Below are 16,702 nucleotides of genomic sequence, written 5' to 3' on the forward strand. Positions count from 1 at the left end.
CAGATTTGTTCCTCTTAACCCCAGTGTGCTTAGTGGCTCTGCAATCCCCCTCCCAGTGCTCCCACTAAGGTGGCTTACTGGTGCCCGTCCCAGTTCCAAAGGGGTGCAGGACGTGGTTCCCTGCTCCTGGGATAAAAATGCAACTCTTTTGTTAAACAGGCAGAAATGATGTTTCTTTGTTCTGCTCTGTCAAGGAAGCTGAACAAGGTGGGAACCTCCATTGGAATGGAAAATACAACCCCCCTCACTCTGAATTATTGTAACATTGAAATTACAGGGCTTTTAGGCAAAGATGTGGGAACAGGAAGAGGAGTTCTTTACTGGTATGTACTGTGAGAAACAAGTTAATGGAAGCTGACTTATGCTGGGTATTATATGAATTGATATTACATTATTGATGATATTGTTGATTAAATATTGTGATGTTTTTAGTGTTGGGACAGTGATGTGTATTGTGGAGTGGCTGATGTTGTTGGGGTGTCCATTTAATACTGGGGCCCAGCCGGGGCCCAGCCATGGCCCAGCCCCACTGCACAGGGATGGCCATTGGCCAGCCCTGCTCTGCCCAGCCCCAGGTGGCAGCCAGGACATGAGGATCTCCCCTGCCCCCTTGGCTTTGATTCTGGCAGCTTTAGAGCTGCTGCAAGGTGAGAATTCTGTGGGTGGAAAAAGGCCCTGCCTGTGGTTTGCTCAGCCCTGCAAGAAGCACAAAGCCCAAAGGGAGCTCAAGCAGTGGCTCTGCGAGGACCTTTGATGGTTTTCAGAGCAGGGCTGGCTGGAAACTGCCCCTGCAGGGGTAGCTGAGAGGGAACCAGTCCAGAAATGCAGCAATTGATCATTTTGTCCCTCTTGGCAAGGGACTAAGGGAGCCCCAGAACTACTGCAAAGACAACAACTCTCTGCTTAACAAGCTGAAGTGGGCCTTCATTTTGAACAAAACCGGTGGCCTTCTGAAACCTGATGGAAAGAATGTTTGGCCTCAGGCTGTGGTCATCAGATAAGAGAGAAAAGTGTGGAAATATCAAGCAGGAACTCTGGCCATTGTGGGGAGTGACCCTGTCTGGATTCCAGGTGTCCCCAAAGCTGCTCCATCCCTGCCCTCCTCACCTGTGTGAAAGGCTGAGGGTTTGCAGGAATTGTGGTGTAAAGCCACCAGAGGTGCTGCTGTGGACCCGAGACCTGCCTGGGGTCAGGCTCTGCCTTCCTTCCATTCCGGATCATGGAGAGCGGTCGCGGGTGTTTCACAGGGCGTCTGCCTGCCCCGGGACACTGCTACGCTGCCAGTGGGCACTGGGATCCAACCTGCTGCCTTGGCGGCTTCTGCCCGCTGCCGGTGGTGGTGCCGGGACCGATTGGTGGCCGTGAGTTTGCAAAAGGAGCGATTTGCCCTCCTCCCTCCCGGCCGAGGCCGCCATGGCCCCTGAGGGGATGGAGCTGGAGCAGGGCGCCCCCTGCTGGCCGGGAGTGCTCCCTGCAGCGCCCCCTGCTGGCCGCGGTTATAACTGCCACAAAAACCAACAGCGCTGAGCGGGAGGGAAAGTTCTGGGCTTGTGTTGTTTTCTTCTGTTCTGCTTTATAAATTTCCCGGTAAAGAGCTATTATTCCTTTTCCCACATTTTGGCCTGCAAGCCTCATCATTTTTCAAATTTAAAAAATTTTAGACATGGGTCTTCTTTCCATTCCGAGAAAATTCCCTCTTTCCTTGACAGAGATTTCTCATTTAAATGAAAGCCTTGACCCACCCCTGCCAAACACAGTTGTCCCAAAATGTCTCCAGTCATCAAATTTTCCTGTCTCTGACAATCCGCCCTGTACCATGGCTTGATCCCGACTACCCTGGCAATAGGGGAGACTCCAGAACGCCCCTTGGGCCTTTGTGAGATCATCGTGAGGGGAACACAGCAGAGGAGAGTGTTAGGGACCGGGAACAAGAGAATCCAGAGCCTCCTGAAGGCCGCTTTGGCCACCAGAGCAAGCAAGGTCCAGGGCCCTACCAGTTCCTCTGGTGGAGAAACGTGCTGAGGGAAACATCTGGGGTTTGTTCCTCGTTGTGGCTTTCCCTGGAAATCGGTCCTTGCGTGACCATTTGGACTCTCAGCCTTGTTGCAGTTGCTGTTGGTTTCATTCTCTCTCATTGCTGTTTCAGCAAATTGTTCTTCTCTCAGCTCTTTGGCATCTTTGTGCCCCCACGGGGAGCAGGAGGGGCAGCTTTTAGTGGCAGCACAGACACGAGAGGGTGCCCATGGGTGGGGACCCCCAGTGCCCCCAGTTCCCCCCAGTGTCACAGCATATTCCCATAGATGTCACCGGGTTCTCATGTTTGCCCCTGGGGTCCCCGTAGCTCCGCGTTGGTCACCTGGGGATCCTGGAGGGTGGTGGCACAGTGGGATGCTGCGAGAGACACAGGCTGTGGGATCTGGGTGGGGTGACACTGGTGGGTGACGTGTCCCTCTGCGTGTGTCCCCCCCGTACTCACCCCCTGCCCTCTTGGTGACCACGACGTGGGTGTACAGCACCTCCCCCTGCTCTGGTGGGGCCGGGTGATCCGGGGGGGGCCCTGAGACAATAAAAGGGATGTGGGGGAGGGAATGGGAGGTCTTGGGGGTTGTGGTAAAAGGGGAGAGTGTGGTTTGAGACCCCCACTCACCGTTCTTGCTGCTTCCTGGCAGCTTCAAAGCAAAGAGGGGAGGGGTGACTGTGGGGGTTCCCAGGGCTCTGACCCCTGTCAGGATTGCTGAACCCCCACAGGACCCTCAATTTTCCTCAGGACCCCCAAACATCTCTGGAGCTCCCAGAATCCATGAACCTCCCCAGTGCCCCCTACCAACTCAGCCTCAATATCCAAAGCCCAGCAGGGATAGAGACCCCCCCAATTACCCCCAGGGCCCCTGAAAGAACCCCCAACATCCCCACAGGACCCTCCAGCACCTCCCCAAACCCCATCAGCACCCCCAGCAAAGGTCACAAATATGGGGCTGTGCGTGCTGCCCTATTGCTCCCCAACTTTGGGGGTCTCTACAGCTCCCTGGGACCCCTGTCCCCCCATTGTCACCCACCTAGGTGGTGCCACGGGCGCCAGGCTACAATGACACCCATGAGCAGGACTAGGAACAAAAGGGCCCCACCGACCCTTGTGGCCACTGCAAGTAACAGAAGGGGACACATCAGGGTTACCCTGAACCCTGGGTGTCCTGCACTCCCTGATGACCCCGTGTGGCCCCACCTTTGTTGCAGTGTCACAGCCACGACCAGCTCAGTGCTGGGTGCCTGGAACACGCAGTGCAGGTCCAGCTGGTTGGTGGCCACACACCAGTAGGTGCCCAAATGTCCCACATTGATGTCCCTGAGCTCCAGGAGGGGACCCCGGGCCACCTCCTGGCCATTGTGCAACCAGGTGAAGGTGAGAGGTGTTGAGCCCACCTGCACCGAGCAGCGCAGGGTCACCGTGTCCCCCTCCAGCAGCGCCTGCGCAGGCACCTGCAGCACCAGCCCGTCTGGGGGACAGAGGGATCCTGTCACATCCCATGGCACCAAGACCTCCCCACTGGGTCACACCCAGTGCACCAGGGGTTCCCAATGCCAACACTGGGATCCCCCCGGTCTGGGATGCTCTGGAATGTCCCCAGAGCAGGGGATGGGCTCTGGTCACACAGGAGGTGACCCATGGAGCAGAGCCCACCCAGACCCCTTGGAGTCACTGTGGGTGCCAGGCTGGGGGACACCCAAACCTCCCTAACCATATAAGACAGTCACAGGGGGGCTGAACCTGGTGCCAGGTCTGTCACACTCACAGGTGCCACTCTCGGTGAAAGTGAAATGGTCAGGTCCCTGATGCCCCCATCGCTTCCTGTCCTTGTACCAGGTCGTGGCACCAGCGGTCTCCAAACCCTGGCAGGTCAGTGTCACCCGGTCCCACAGCATCACAGGTCTCCAAGGCGGCTCCACGAGGAGCTGGGTGGTCTGGGCACCTGTGGGTGACAGGGGACACCAGCCTGCCAGGGCCAGTGTGGGGCTGGGGACAGTGGGGTGGGGCCATGGCATCCCCCGAGGACTCACCAGTGAGGCCGAGGGTCTGGGCTGGAAGGGAGAAGGGACAGGGCTGGGTGGGGGTGGCATTGCAGGGACAGAGGCTCATGGGTCACGGGGTGTGGGGGCTGTCCCCAAAGTGTCCCCATGGGGACAGCCGTTCTTGTGAGAAAGTGTGTGGGGGTGGCCACCAAAAGATTTGGCAAAGCAGGGGGAGATTTCTGTGTCACAGCCACCTGTGCACCACATCTGTGTGGCACAGATACCTTGGGAACAGGAACTTGTCCCCTTCTGTCCCTGCATCCCAGTTCCCTTGTCCCCCACCCTATCCCCACAGCTACCGGAGCCCAAAGGTGCCAGTCCCCACATTCCTGTCCCCACATCCCCATCCCCAAATTCTGGCCCCCTGTTCTTGTCCCCAAAGTCACCCTACATCCCCAGTCCAACCAATGTCCACTGTGGCTAACACGGACTGGCACTGCTGGCACTTGGGACCTCAGGGGACCCTGCTGCCCCCCTTTGCTCCCTCCCCTCCTCATCCCCAGGCTTTCAGGCCCATGCCCAGGGCACTCACCCCAAAGGAACAGCATCACCATCCCAGCCATCCCAGTGTTGCCAGCCATGTGGACTGGTGTGAGAGTCTGTCTGAAATATCCCTCATCTGCCACATGATCATCATTAGGGGAACACTGAAGAAAAGACCCCCCTGTCTATCCCTGTAGGAGAAAGTCATATGTCAGCCAGGCCATAAGACCTGAGAGCATTGTCAAAGTTTTGTTTTCACAGGTGTATTTACTATATGCTACACTGAGCTCAACAAGAAGAAAGAAGGACATTCTGACCTTTTGCAACAATAGCTGTGGGATTTTTCTCTTGGCCTGGCTGAACTTCTCCTGAGCTCTGGGTGGTCCTCCTAAGAAGACCCCTCTGGCTCGTTTGCAATCACCGTGACAGACAAACTGAAATGTAAGAAGCCTCTTCAGCAGAGAAAAACCCAGACATGAAACCCCTATGTGAGAAGGCCCCCTCTCATACTTTCCAAGGCCTGGGACTGAAACCCCCAACCAGGGAGGTGTGCAAGGGGAGGCAAGGTGACCAAAGCAAGATGGATGTTGCAGGTGGGAGCATTGGACCATGAAGACAATGGCTCTTGCCCACTACAGAGAATATGGACTGTGTGTACCCTTTCCAAATACCATTCTTTTCCCCAAGGATACAATAGACTACCTTTGATTCGGTTTCAAGATCTATTCCCCTTCCCCCATCAAAAAAGGGTATTATTAGAGTGCAGATGGACTGCACCCCTGAGATCTCCCTGGACGTGACCTGGTGAACTCCATCGGCTGGACACCAAAGGACACCGCAGTACTACGTTTGGTAGCTACATACCTTTTTCTTTTTCCTCCCTCTTTTCTCTTTTATTTTTCCCTTTCCCCCAATTCCTCCCCAAGGCATTTTAACTGTGGTTATTTCAATAAAGGTGATTTGTTTTGATTATCACTGCAAACCCCCTTCGACCGTGTTGGTTCTTCTTGCACTCTGAGATCACAAACCATCACGAAACCCATCCATGAGGACGGCTTGTGACAACTGGCTGTCACTCACTGCTGTGGCCACCGCTCCCCTGGCTGGCGGCATTTCGGATGAAGGGGAAGGAAGCGAGGTCACATCTTGTCCCAACATGGAGGTGGCCCTTGGTGGGGGCAGGGTGGCCACAAGATGGGCACAGCCTGGGGACATGGTGGGACAGCCTGGGGACATGGTGGGGGATGGTCTTTCCAGGACTGGAGGGCTCAGGGGATGTGGGGAACCAAGGATGGGTGTCCAGCAGAATGGGGGTCCAGTGGAATTGGGGTTTCCATGCCTGGGGGCATTCAGGGATGGGGGTGCTGTGGGAACATGGTCCCCAGGGATTTGGGGTCATGGCAAGTGGGTGCCAGGGCTGGGGGTGCAGGGGGAAAAAGGGGACCCTCGGGAATAGGGGTTCTGGGGGAAGAAGCAGCCCATGGGATGGGATCAAGGCAATGGTGGGGCTGGGCAATGTCAGTCCTGGGATGGGGGTCCCCAGGGAGGAGAGACCAAGGCAATGGGGGTCCCATGGTTGGGTTCCCAGGGGAATGGGGGTGCCAGGGATGGGCAGTGGCTGCGTGGCCATGGGGGTCACAGCTCCATCCTGGGGTGCCTCAGATTTTGGGGTGACCCAGAGCCCAGCACAGTCCCCACCCTGGGGCACCCCATGGCTGTCCTGGGAGTCTCTGTGTCCCTGCCACACTCACCCCAGGGTCAGGTCCCCCCATTTCCTGGCTCAGCCATCCCAGGCAACACTTGATGCCCAATTGGTTCAGACAAAATTACACATCCATAGGATAAAAGCAAAAATCTTTCCCACACCGTTATTTTCCTAATAAAGAACAAACTCAGCAAAAATCAAACTGGCAAGGTATAAAATGCTCTGGTTTGTAGAATCCTTATAACTCTTTCTGTCCCAACAAGTCCCTCACAATAAAAACACAAACAAATCACAAAGAAATGAGACTTTTTTGCTCCCTTTAGGAGCCCCTTGGTGCATCCCACAGCAGGGTTTGCTTGTGGATAACACAGAGGGTGGAATCTCCCTGAGTGTCCAACAGCTCCATGGGATTGTTCCCTGCCTACCGGGCAGCAACCCAGCCCCTAAGGAAATCTTTTCTTGGACCATATTTAGGAACTCTTCCTATTTTGCTCGTTCCCACCCTGAAAATTGATTGATTTCCCATGGAGGAAGGGTAGAAGCTCTGTCCATGCTTGGGACAGTGCACAAGAAGCTGTGGAAATGCCCCTGTGTGCCTCAGGGTCTGATTCCCTGGTAAATCCACTCCAGCTTGCCCTGAATTCCCCTGCCTGGGCACTCCCTGCTCCTGCTGTGACACCCCTGTTCCCCAGCACCTTGTGTGCAGCCCCTGCTCAATATTTTGACACTTTTCCCTCTCTTCAGGTGTGCACATCCAGAACACAAACATTCTTTCCATGAGGTTCCAAAGGGCAGGAGGTTTTGTTCAAGAAGGAGGGTCCAGGTCAGCTTGTTGAGCAGATTGGTGTGGGATTTGCAGTTGTTTTGTGGTATTCTCAGTCCCTTGGGGACAGGAACAAATAATCAGTTGCTGCATTTCCGGACTGGTTCCCTCACAGCTGCCCCTGCAGGGGCAGTTTCTAGCCAGCCCTGCTCTGAAAACCATTAAAGGCCCTCACAGAGCCACTGCTTGGGCTCCCTTTGGGTTTGTGCTTCTTGCAGGGCTGAACAAACCACAGACAGGGCCTTTTTCACCCACAGAATTCTCACCTCTGCAGCAGCTCTAAAGCTGCCAGAATCAAAGCCAAGGGGGCAGGGGGGACCCTCAGGTGCTGGCTGCCACCTGGGGCTGGGCAGAGCAGGGCTGGGCAATGGCCATCCCTGTGCAGTGGGGCTGGGCCATGGCTGGGCCCCAGCCTTGCATTGACAGGGGTCCCCAGGATGTGCCACCCCTGGGACAGGCACCCGGCCAGGAATGTGCAGGGACATTTCTGGAACTGCCACACCCTGGGACAGGACCCCCCATGCCAGGATGTGTCACCCCCCTGGGACAGGATCCCCCCAGGACAGGAGCCTCTGGATGTGCCCCCCCAGGACAGAACCCCCCCCCTTTCCCATCTGACTCTCAGCACAAACGGCCTCTTCCTTCTTGCCCAGGAAAAAGAAAGTGAAAGTGTTGAGGGGGCACAGCCCAACACCTCCATCCCCCACAGCCTCCCAACCCTTCCCTGCACCCCCTGCTCCCCATTTTTCTCCTCCCCTGGCTCCCCCCAATCCATTCTTGCTCAGGTGCTCCCCGGGATTGCTGAGCCAGGAACGGGGGCAGAGGGCACCTGGCACAAAAGTGAGGAAAATAAGGAAAAAAGAGAAATAAAGAGAGGAAAAAGTCAAGGGCAGGGGAGGGCACAGAGGCAGAGCTACCCAGGACCCCCATGTGATGCCTGCACAGGAAATGAGCACCCCAGGGGGGGCAGTGCTGGGCCCTGGGTCACACCAAAATCTGAGGCACCCAGGGAAGGAGCTGAGATCCCTGTGTCCATCAAGCCACTGCCCATCCCTGGCACCTCCGTTCCCCTGGGAACCCAACCATGGCACCCCCATTCCATATGTCCCACATTGCCTGGGAGCCCCATCCCTGTACTGACATTCCCCACGATCTCAATGGCCCAGGAACCCATTCCCAAGGAACCCTGTCCTGTTCATTCCACGCCCTGAAATCTCCCATCCCCCAGGACCTTCATCCTCTCAGCTCCCCCATTCTCCCATCATCCACATCCAAAGAACCCCCATCCCATGACTCCAAATCCCTGGAGCCCACGTTCCATTAGGATTCCTATCCCTGAGTCTCCCCAGCCCTGGGGGAGAGGGATTTCCATGCCCCCCACCCCAATCCTAGGTGACTCCACCTCTTCAGGACCCCCATTGTTCAGGGACCCCATCCCTGGGACCCCCCATTCTCCTGGACACCCATCCCTGGCTCCCCAAACCCATTGAGCCCCCCCCTCCTGGGAACTCCATGTCCCACCTTGTCCCACCCAGCCTTGTCCCCAGGCTGTCCCCAGTTTGTGGCCACCCTGCCCCCACCAAGGGCCACCTACACATGGGGATGGACGTGACCTCACTTCCTTCCCCTTCATCCCAAGAGCCGCCAGCCAGGGGAGCGGTGGCCATGGCAGCGAGTGACAGCCAGTGCACATGGCTGGGGACACCGGGATGGCCGGGAAGGTGGCGCTGCTCCTGTGGGGTGAGTGCCCCGGGCACGGCCCTGACACCCTGGGGATGGTGAGGGGAGGGGGCACAGGGGGGCTGCAGGGTCCCCTGAGGTCTCCAATGCAAGCAGAGCCAGAGCATGAGGTCACCAGAGCCATGGGGTGGCTGTGGGGATAGAGGAAGGGGGACAGGAATGTACTGCTGTCCCCTACGGGGACAGTTTGGGGACATCTCCCACACCCTGTGCCCCCGGTGCCTCTGTCCCCATGGTGCCACCCCCACCCAGCCCTGTCCCTTCTCCCTTCCAGCCCAGACCCTCGGCCTCGCTGGTGAGTCCTCAGGGGATGCCATGGCCCCACCCCACTGTCCCCAGCCCCACACTGGCCCTGGCAGGCTGGTGTCCCCTGTCACCCACAGGTGCCCAGACCACCCAGCTCCTGGTGGAGCCCCCTGGAGGCCGGCGGTGCTGTGGGACCGGGTGACACTGACCTGCCAGGGCTTGGGGAACGCCGGTGCCACAACTTGGTACAAGGATGGGCAGCGCTGGGAGCAGCAGGGACTCGACCACCTGAGTGTCACTGAGAGTGGCACCTACACGTGTGACAGACCTGGCAGTGGGCACAGCCCCCCCGTTAGGGTCTTAGATGGTGAGTGGGGATCTTAAATCATCTGGGTGGCCGCTGATAGATCTGGGTGAGCTCCACTCTGTGGGTGGCCTCACACCCCTTGTGTGGTGCCCTGCACACAGGAACATCCCAGTTCATCCCAGTGCACCCACATGTCCCCAGTGCCATGGGGACCCTCCTTGCACCTGTCTCAAGCCTCTCAGTGAGATGGGACCCTCCTGTCCCACAGATGAGCTGGGGCTGCAGGTGCCAGCACGGGCACTGCTGGAGGGGGACACAGTGACACTGCGCTGCCGGGGCTGGCAGGACAACCCAGACACCAGGGTGCGATTTTACCGGGAGGAGAAGGATCTGTGGGGGTCCCTCAGGGGAACTGAGCTGTCCCTGTCCCCTCTGCAGCTGCACCACAGCGGTCACTACAGCTGCAGCGGCTTGGTGAGGGCCTTTCATTCATGGTCAGCAGCAGTGCCAGTGACAGTGCACGGTGAGCACCCCCACAGTTGGAATTCTGATCTCCTGACACCTCCAAAGCCCCTTCCCAGCAGACTCAGAGTCACAGTCCTCACCTCCCCTCTCCTTCCCTGAGCTCTTCTCGGTGCTGGTGCTGGAGGGTCCCCCCAAGCCCACCCTGGGGTCCCCCCTGACTCTCAGCTGCCTCAGCACCCCCAGCCCCCTGCAGCCCTGAGCCCCCCTCCTGCACGTGTTCTACCGGGACGGGCAGGTGGTGGGGGGCCTGCAGGGGTCCCTGCAGCTGCTGGTGCCTGCCCTGGGGGTCTCCCACTCGGGGAACTACAGCTGCCAGGTGCGCTCTGAAGGGGGGTCGTGCAGAATAGCAGAGCCCGGCTCCATGTCACGGTGCACAGTGAGTGCGGGGATGGGCACGGGGAGCCCTCATGGTCTGCTCGGGTCCCCCATTACTGTCTGGGGACCTCCATCAGTGCCAGGAGACCCCATCCCTCACTGGGTCCCTTCACCCCTCCCTAGGTCCCCTCCCCCCTCTCTGAAGTCCCATCACATTCCCCAGGTCTCACCATCCCCTCCCTTGGGTCCCTGTACCCTCCCTGGATTCAGCCCCCTCCCTCACCAGGTGTCCCTTCCCTGACCCCCCATCCTTCCTTGGAGTCCCTTTCAAGACCCCCCAGTCTCTTCGCAGCCTTTCCCTCACTGGGATCCCTCTTCCCCTCCCTTACCCCCCAGGTCCCTCACTGTCCCCTTCTGTCACCCCCTCCCACAGGGGTCCCGCTCTCGGGGGTGTCCCTGTCAGCACAGCCCCCCAGGGGACAGGTGGCACTCAGGGACCGCCTGGTGCTGAGCTGCATGGTGGCTGCAGGGACAGGTCCCCTGTCCTTCTCCTGGCACTGGAAGGGCTCGGGGGCACTGCTGGGCACCGGCCCCCACCTGGAGCTGCACCACGTTGGGGACAATGACAGCGGCCAGTACCGGTGCCGGGTCAGCAATGGGGACAGCGTGGCCGAGAGTGACCCCATGAATGTCACCGTCCTGGGTGAGTGGGACCCTCGGGCTGGGGGTGACCCAACCGCAGCACCCCCATCCCACCTCACCCAGTGCCAGCCTTCTTTATGTCCCCACAGTGCCTGTGGCCAATGCCACCATCATCCCCAGCCCCCCATCACACCAGGTGCGTGCAGGTGACCCTGTGACCCTGCACTGCTCAGTGCAGGTGGGCTCAGCCCCTGTCACCTTCATCTGGCTGCACAACGGGAAGGAGGTGGCTCAGGGTCCCCTCCTGGAGCTCAGGGACATCGATGTGGGACATTCGGGCACCTACCAGTGCATGGCCACCAATCAGCTGGGACAGGACGGGCACCGTGTGTTCCGGGCACTCAGCCCTGAGCTGGCCCTGGAGGCGACAGCGTAGGACACAGAGAAACACAGGGTCACAGGTGGATTCACACAGGGTTACTCAGGGATGCAAGACCCCGGGGGTGATGGGTGACCCTGATGTGTCCCCCTCTTTTTCTTGCAGTGGCTGCAGGGGTCAGTGCGGCTCTTTTGTTCCTGGTCCTGCTCGTGGGTGTCATTGTTGCCTGGCACAGGTGGCACCGCCTGGGTGGGTGACAATGGGGGATGGGGGTCCCAGGGAGCTGTAGAGGCCCCCAGAGTTGGGGAGCGATAGGGCGGCACCCACAGCCCCAGAAATGTGACTTTGGCTGGGAGTCCTGTAGGGTTTGGGCAGTGTCTGGATGGTCCTGCAGGGATGTTGAGGGTTCTTTCAGGGGCCCTGGGGGTATTTGGGTGGTCTTTGTCCCAGCTGGGTTTGGGTGTTTGAGGCTGACTTGGTTGGGACCACTGGAGAGGTTCACAGATTCTGGGGGGTTTCAGGGACGCTTGGGCATCCCATGGGGGTTCAGCAATCCTGACAGGGGTCAGGGCCCTGGGACCCCACAGTGACTCCTCCTCTCTTTCTTTTGCAGCTGCCAGGAAGCAGCAGGAAAGGTGAGTGCGGGGCTCAAACCACACTCTCCCCTTTTACCCGAACGCCCCAAGACCTCCCATTTCCTCCCCCACATCCCCTTTATTCCCTTAGGGCCCCCCCGGATCCCCCGGCCCCCCCAGAGCAGGGGGAGGTGCTGTACACCCACGTCGTGGTCACCAAGAGGGCAGGGGGTGAGTACGGGGGGGACACACGCAGAGGGACACGTCACCCACCAGTGTCACCCCACCCACCCCACCCAGCCCATGTCTCTCGCGGTGTCCCCCCGTGCCACCACCCTCCAGCATCCCCAGGTGACCAACGCGGAGCTGCGGGGACCCCAGGGGCGACCGCGGGAACCCGGTGACATCTACGGGAATGTGCTGTGACACTGGGGGGAACTGGGGGCACTGGGGGTCCCCACCCATGGGCACCCACTCGTGTCTGTGCTGCCACTAAAAACTGCCCCTCCTGCTCCCCGTGGGGGAACAAACATCCCAAAGGGCTGAGAGAAGAACAATTTGCTGAAACAGCAATGAGAGAGAATTAAACCAACAGAAACAGCAACAAGGTTCAGAGTCCAAAGGATCAGAAAACGAATGATTTCCTGGGAAAGCCCCCAAAATAGAGGCAAATCCCAGATGATTGCCCCAGCACATTTTCTCCACTAGGGGAACCTGGCAGGGCCCTGGACCTTCCTTGTTCTGAAGTGGCCTTCAGGTGGCTCTGGATTCTCTGTCCCAAACCCCTCCTCTGTTGTGTTCCCCACACCATGATGTCACAAAGGCCCTGGGGGGGTTCCAGAGCCTCTCCCTGTCCCAGGGCAGTCAGGATCAGGCCATGGCACAGGGTGAGGTGTCAGAGACAGGAAAAGTTTGATGTCTGGAGACATTTTGGAACACCTCCATGTGGCAGGGGTGGGTCAGGCCTTGCTTTTGGTGAGACAGGGCCCCGTCTGTCCATCAGTCTGTCAGCCTTGGCACATTGGGGACAGTGTGACACTCTGCCAAAGCCAGCTCCTGAGTGTCCACATGACCAGAAGTGCCACCTGGGGAGAGGGCCCTTGGTGGCCCTAATGGCTCTAAGGCAGACCATGAGGTGGCACACTCCCTGACCGTGTCTGCTCTTGGGTTGTCTGTCTCATCCACGCTGGAACCCAGGAGTTGGCAACTCATTTAAATGAGAAATATCTGCCATAGAAAGTAGGAACATTCCTGGAATCGAAAGAAGACACATGTCTAAAATTTGTTTTAATTTCAAAAATGATAAGGCTTCCAGGCAAAAGTGTAAGAAAAGTAATAGGGCTCTTTAGTAGGAAATTTATAAAGCAGAACAGAACCAACAACACAAACCCAGAACCCCAGAACTTTCCCTCCCGCTCAGCGCTGTTGGTTTTTGTGGCAGTTATAACCGCGGCCAGCAGGGGGCGCTGCAGGGAGCACTCCCGGCCAGCAGGGGGCGACCCGCTCCAGCTCCATCCCCTCAGGGGCCATGGCGGCCTTGGCCGCGAGGGAGGAGGGGAAATCGCTCCTTCTGCAAACTCACGGCCACCAATCGGTCCCGGCACCACCACCGGCTGTGGGCAGAAGCCGCCAAGGCAGCAGGTTGGATCCCGGTGCCCACTGGCAGCGTAGCAGTTTCCCGGGGCCAGGCACATGCCCTGCACAACACCCGCGACCGCTCTCCATGATCCCGAATGGGAGGAAGGCAGCACCCGAGCTCAGGCAGGTCTTGGGTCCACAGGAGCATCTCTGGTGGCTTTGTGCCACAATTCCTTCCAACCCTCATCCTTTCACTCCTCTTTCCTTTTCCAGCCCTCGTACAGCAGCTCTGGGAATGTTGAATTGCCCTGCGATGTTGAGGAAAGCTGGTGCTCTGTGCTGACTCTGCCAGAGCTCGTCCGGGGGCTCCAGAGCACTTTTGGCAGGAGGGAAGCGTTGGCACGGGCTCAGCCCCTGGGCCGGGCGCTGCCTACGCCCAGCCCCGGCCTCCCCTGCCCGCACAGCCCTGAGGCGCGGCCACAGCAGCCGCTGGCCAAGGGCTCCCGAGGGGAGGGGGCAGAGGGACGGCTGCTGCCCGGGGAGCCGCCGTGCCGCCCCGCAGCCCCGCCGGGCCGGGGCTCCATGGGCACCCGCCTCGGGCCCACGGGAGCCTGGAGAAGAGCCCGCGCGGCCTCTGCCTTCAGCAGCCGCCAGGGGCACAGCTGCCTGGCCCCGCACCCTGAGCACCGCCCTCAGGGGCCTTCTCCAGCCTCAGCCTGGGCCTTCCAGGCCCTCCTTACCAGCACCTCGCTGAACTTTGACAGCTGCCTCTTCTTCACCAGCTGCTTCAGCTTCCTCCTCTTCAGGAACTTGGCCACACCAAGCAGCGTTTCCCGAGCGGCCTGCAGGGCACCAGACACCCACAGATGGCCCCACGGGCCAAGGCACAGGACCCACATCCCTGTGCCAAGGCCTCCACCAGGCTGCACTCCTGGAGGTGCCAGGGCAGGAGGAAGCCCAGCCCCCTCCCCAAGATCCACCAGCATCACACAAAACCTCACCTTTGCCACACACTGCTTCTCATCATGGCACTGGAAAAAGAGTGGAAGGAGGCTTTGGCTCAAAATCTTCGCAAGGGTTTTTTTTTCCCTCCTCCACTACCGACTCTATCACCCTGAAGAAGAGCTCAAGGGAGAGCACGTGCACATAGCTGTTGTCCTGGAGGAATGCAAGAGGATCAGGCCTTTACACCAAATTCTCCACGCTCACCTGGCCAAAGTTTCTGGGCAGCAGCCAGTGCCCGCAGCTGGGGACACAGAGCCTTACGTGGTCAAAGAGCAGCAGCAGTGCCTCAGCCAGCTTGGGGGCAGTGGAGCTGGATACCAGCATGTCTGCCTGGAGCACATTTGTCAACACATGCATGGACATGCTGACCACCTTTCCATCGGCCTCAGCCAGCAGCTCCAGAAGGCTCGCAGACAGGCTGCACATTCTCCTGGCCTGGGTGGAACACAAGGCTGCGCTGCAAAGCCATGGACGGCTGCACCGCCAACACCGCCCTGGCACTGCAAGCCCACCCTGCTGCTGCTGCTGCTGCTGCTGCTGCTGCTGCTGCTGCTGCTGCTGCTGCTGCTGCTGCAGGGCCCACAGGCCAAAGGCCTGAGCCAAAGCACTGGGGCAGGTGAGGCAGGAGAGCTGGGAGCAGCTGCCTCAGCTCCTGAAGCCCTGCACGCCCAAGGGGCTGCTTTGCACAGTGCAGCTTCAGCCGCAGCCCCCTTCTCACCATCCAGGGCTCCCTGCTGAGCACCACCAGGCCTCTGAGCGCCAGGCGCCGCCGCTCCCTGCACTCCATCTGCAGGCACCTTGACATCATCTTCACAAGAGTGCCAGCACATTTCCTCAAGTGCAGGCACTCGAGGACCTGAAAGGCACGGGGCAGTGACAGGGGAGCCATCCAGCGGGAGCCCAGAACCACACAGGGCCAGGCCCAGGCAGCAGCACAGGGCGTGGGCACTGGCCCAGGCAGCTGTGGCTCTGAGAGGCCAGAGAGCTGCGAGGCAGCTCAGCCAGGCACTGCTGGCCACCAGGCTCACCTCCACAAGGGATGCTGTCGTAGCGGCGGGAGAGGTGCAACACACCATATGCAATGAATAGCAAATTTCGAGGTTTATTGAAACTCTACACATATTTATATTAGTGTTAATGAAGCTTATACATATTGCAAAAGCCGAGCTCATTATTGGTTAAAGCACACTTAGATCAAACACACCTACTTCTATCTCTTAACAATTATTTTGCTTCTATGTGTACATTCTTCTAATTTCTCTACCTTGGGATAGCTACATTTTCTGGCAAGCAATTTTCTCCCCCGTCTTCCCGTTTTAGAGAAGGTCACTGTGACCTTCGTCAGTAATTGGGCACCGGTTGCTCAGTTCTCAGCTTGTTTCTCTTACCCTTATCCATCAGTATCACATCAGAATGTCCTTTCTCAGCTAACCAATTATCCAAAAAGCTCTCTACAGAATGCCAGCAAGGGCAGATCCCAGCTTGGCTTTTCACTGCTGAGCAGCAGGAGAAGGCCATATGCCACATGGGAACACAGTGGGCTCAAGTCATAACGCATCTCCCTGGCAGGGGGAAAAAAGGCACCGAGAGCCTGAGGTGGGGGACAAACCTCTCCCAGAACTGACTCACAGAGGCTTGGTCTTTTCCCAGCATCGCTGCAGGGGATGTGGCTGCTCTGGGAGGTGGCCCCTTCTGGGCACTCTCCTATCCCAGCCTTTTTCAGCCTCCTTGGCCGTCCCTCAGTGACGAGTCTCTGTGACCCATGACCACAGGCACTGCCTGGAGCACAGGGCACAAATGCCGGGGACAGCAGGGACAAGGGGGTCTCACCTGGCCAGCAGAGCCATGGCATAGTGCTGGCTGTCAGCACACAGCAGCGTCTCCCAGGCACACTTGCGCTCCATAGACATCACCACGTGCTCACACCGCAGTCGGCAGAGCAGAACCTTCATGGCCTGCACTGCAAACCTGTGTGCAGAGCAAAGCCCAGGTCACACTAGGAGCGCTGGCGCTGGCCACAAGGGCATGGCAAGGACAGGAGGACTGGCACCTGTTAAGCATGATGGGAAGGCGCTGCTCCTCCTGGCACACTCCCCAGAAGCTATCAACTTCCTCTGCTGGCGGCTGCTGCGTAGTGATGACAATATGGAAGAGCAGTGCCAGAAAGAGTTGCTCAGAATAAGGGATCATGGCCTTGAGCCACCCGGGCATCTGCACAGTCACCAGAGCTGCCTGCAAAAGAAGCAGCCAGAGACAGCGCTCAGTGCCAAGGTGTCCATGGGGCAGGGCCCAAGGGCAGATGCAGGAGGAG

General features: G+C 58.6%; 1 pseudogene; it reads left to right on the forward strand.

Annotated features, from left to right (window-relative positions):
• Positions 1 to 16,702, forward strand: part of LOC139604549 (Fc receptor-like protein 5) — a 48,063-nt pseudogene that overhangs the window by 11,904 nt on the left and 19,457 nt on the right.

The sequence above is a fragment of the Agelaius tricolor genome, unplaced genomic scaffold (genome assembly GCF_023055355.1).
Source record: "Agelaius tricolor isolate 1412-34295 unplaced genomic scaffold, bAgeTri1.0.p SCAF_52, whole genome shotgun sequence".
Classification (NCBI taxonomy): domain Eukaryota; kingdom Metazoa; phylum Chordata; class Aves; order Passeriformes; family Icteridae; genus Agelaius; species Agelaius tricolor.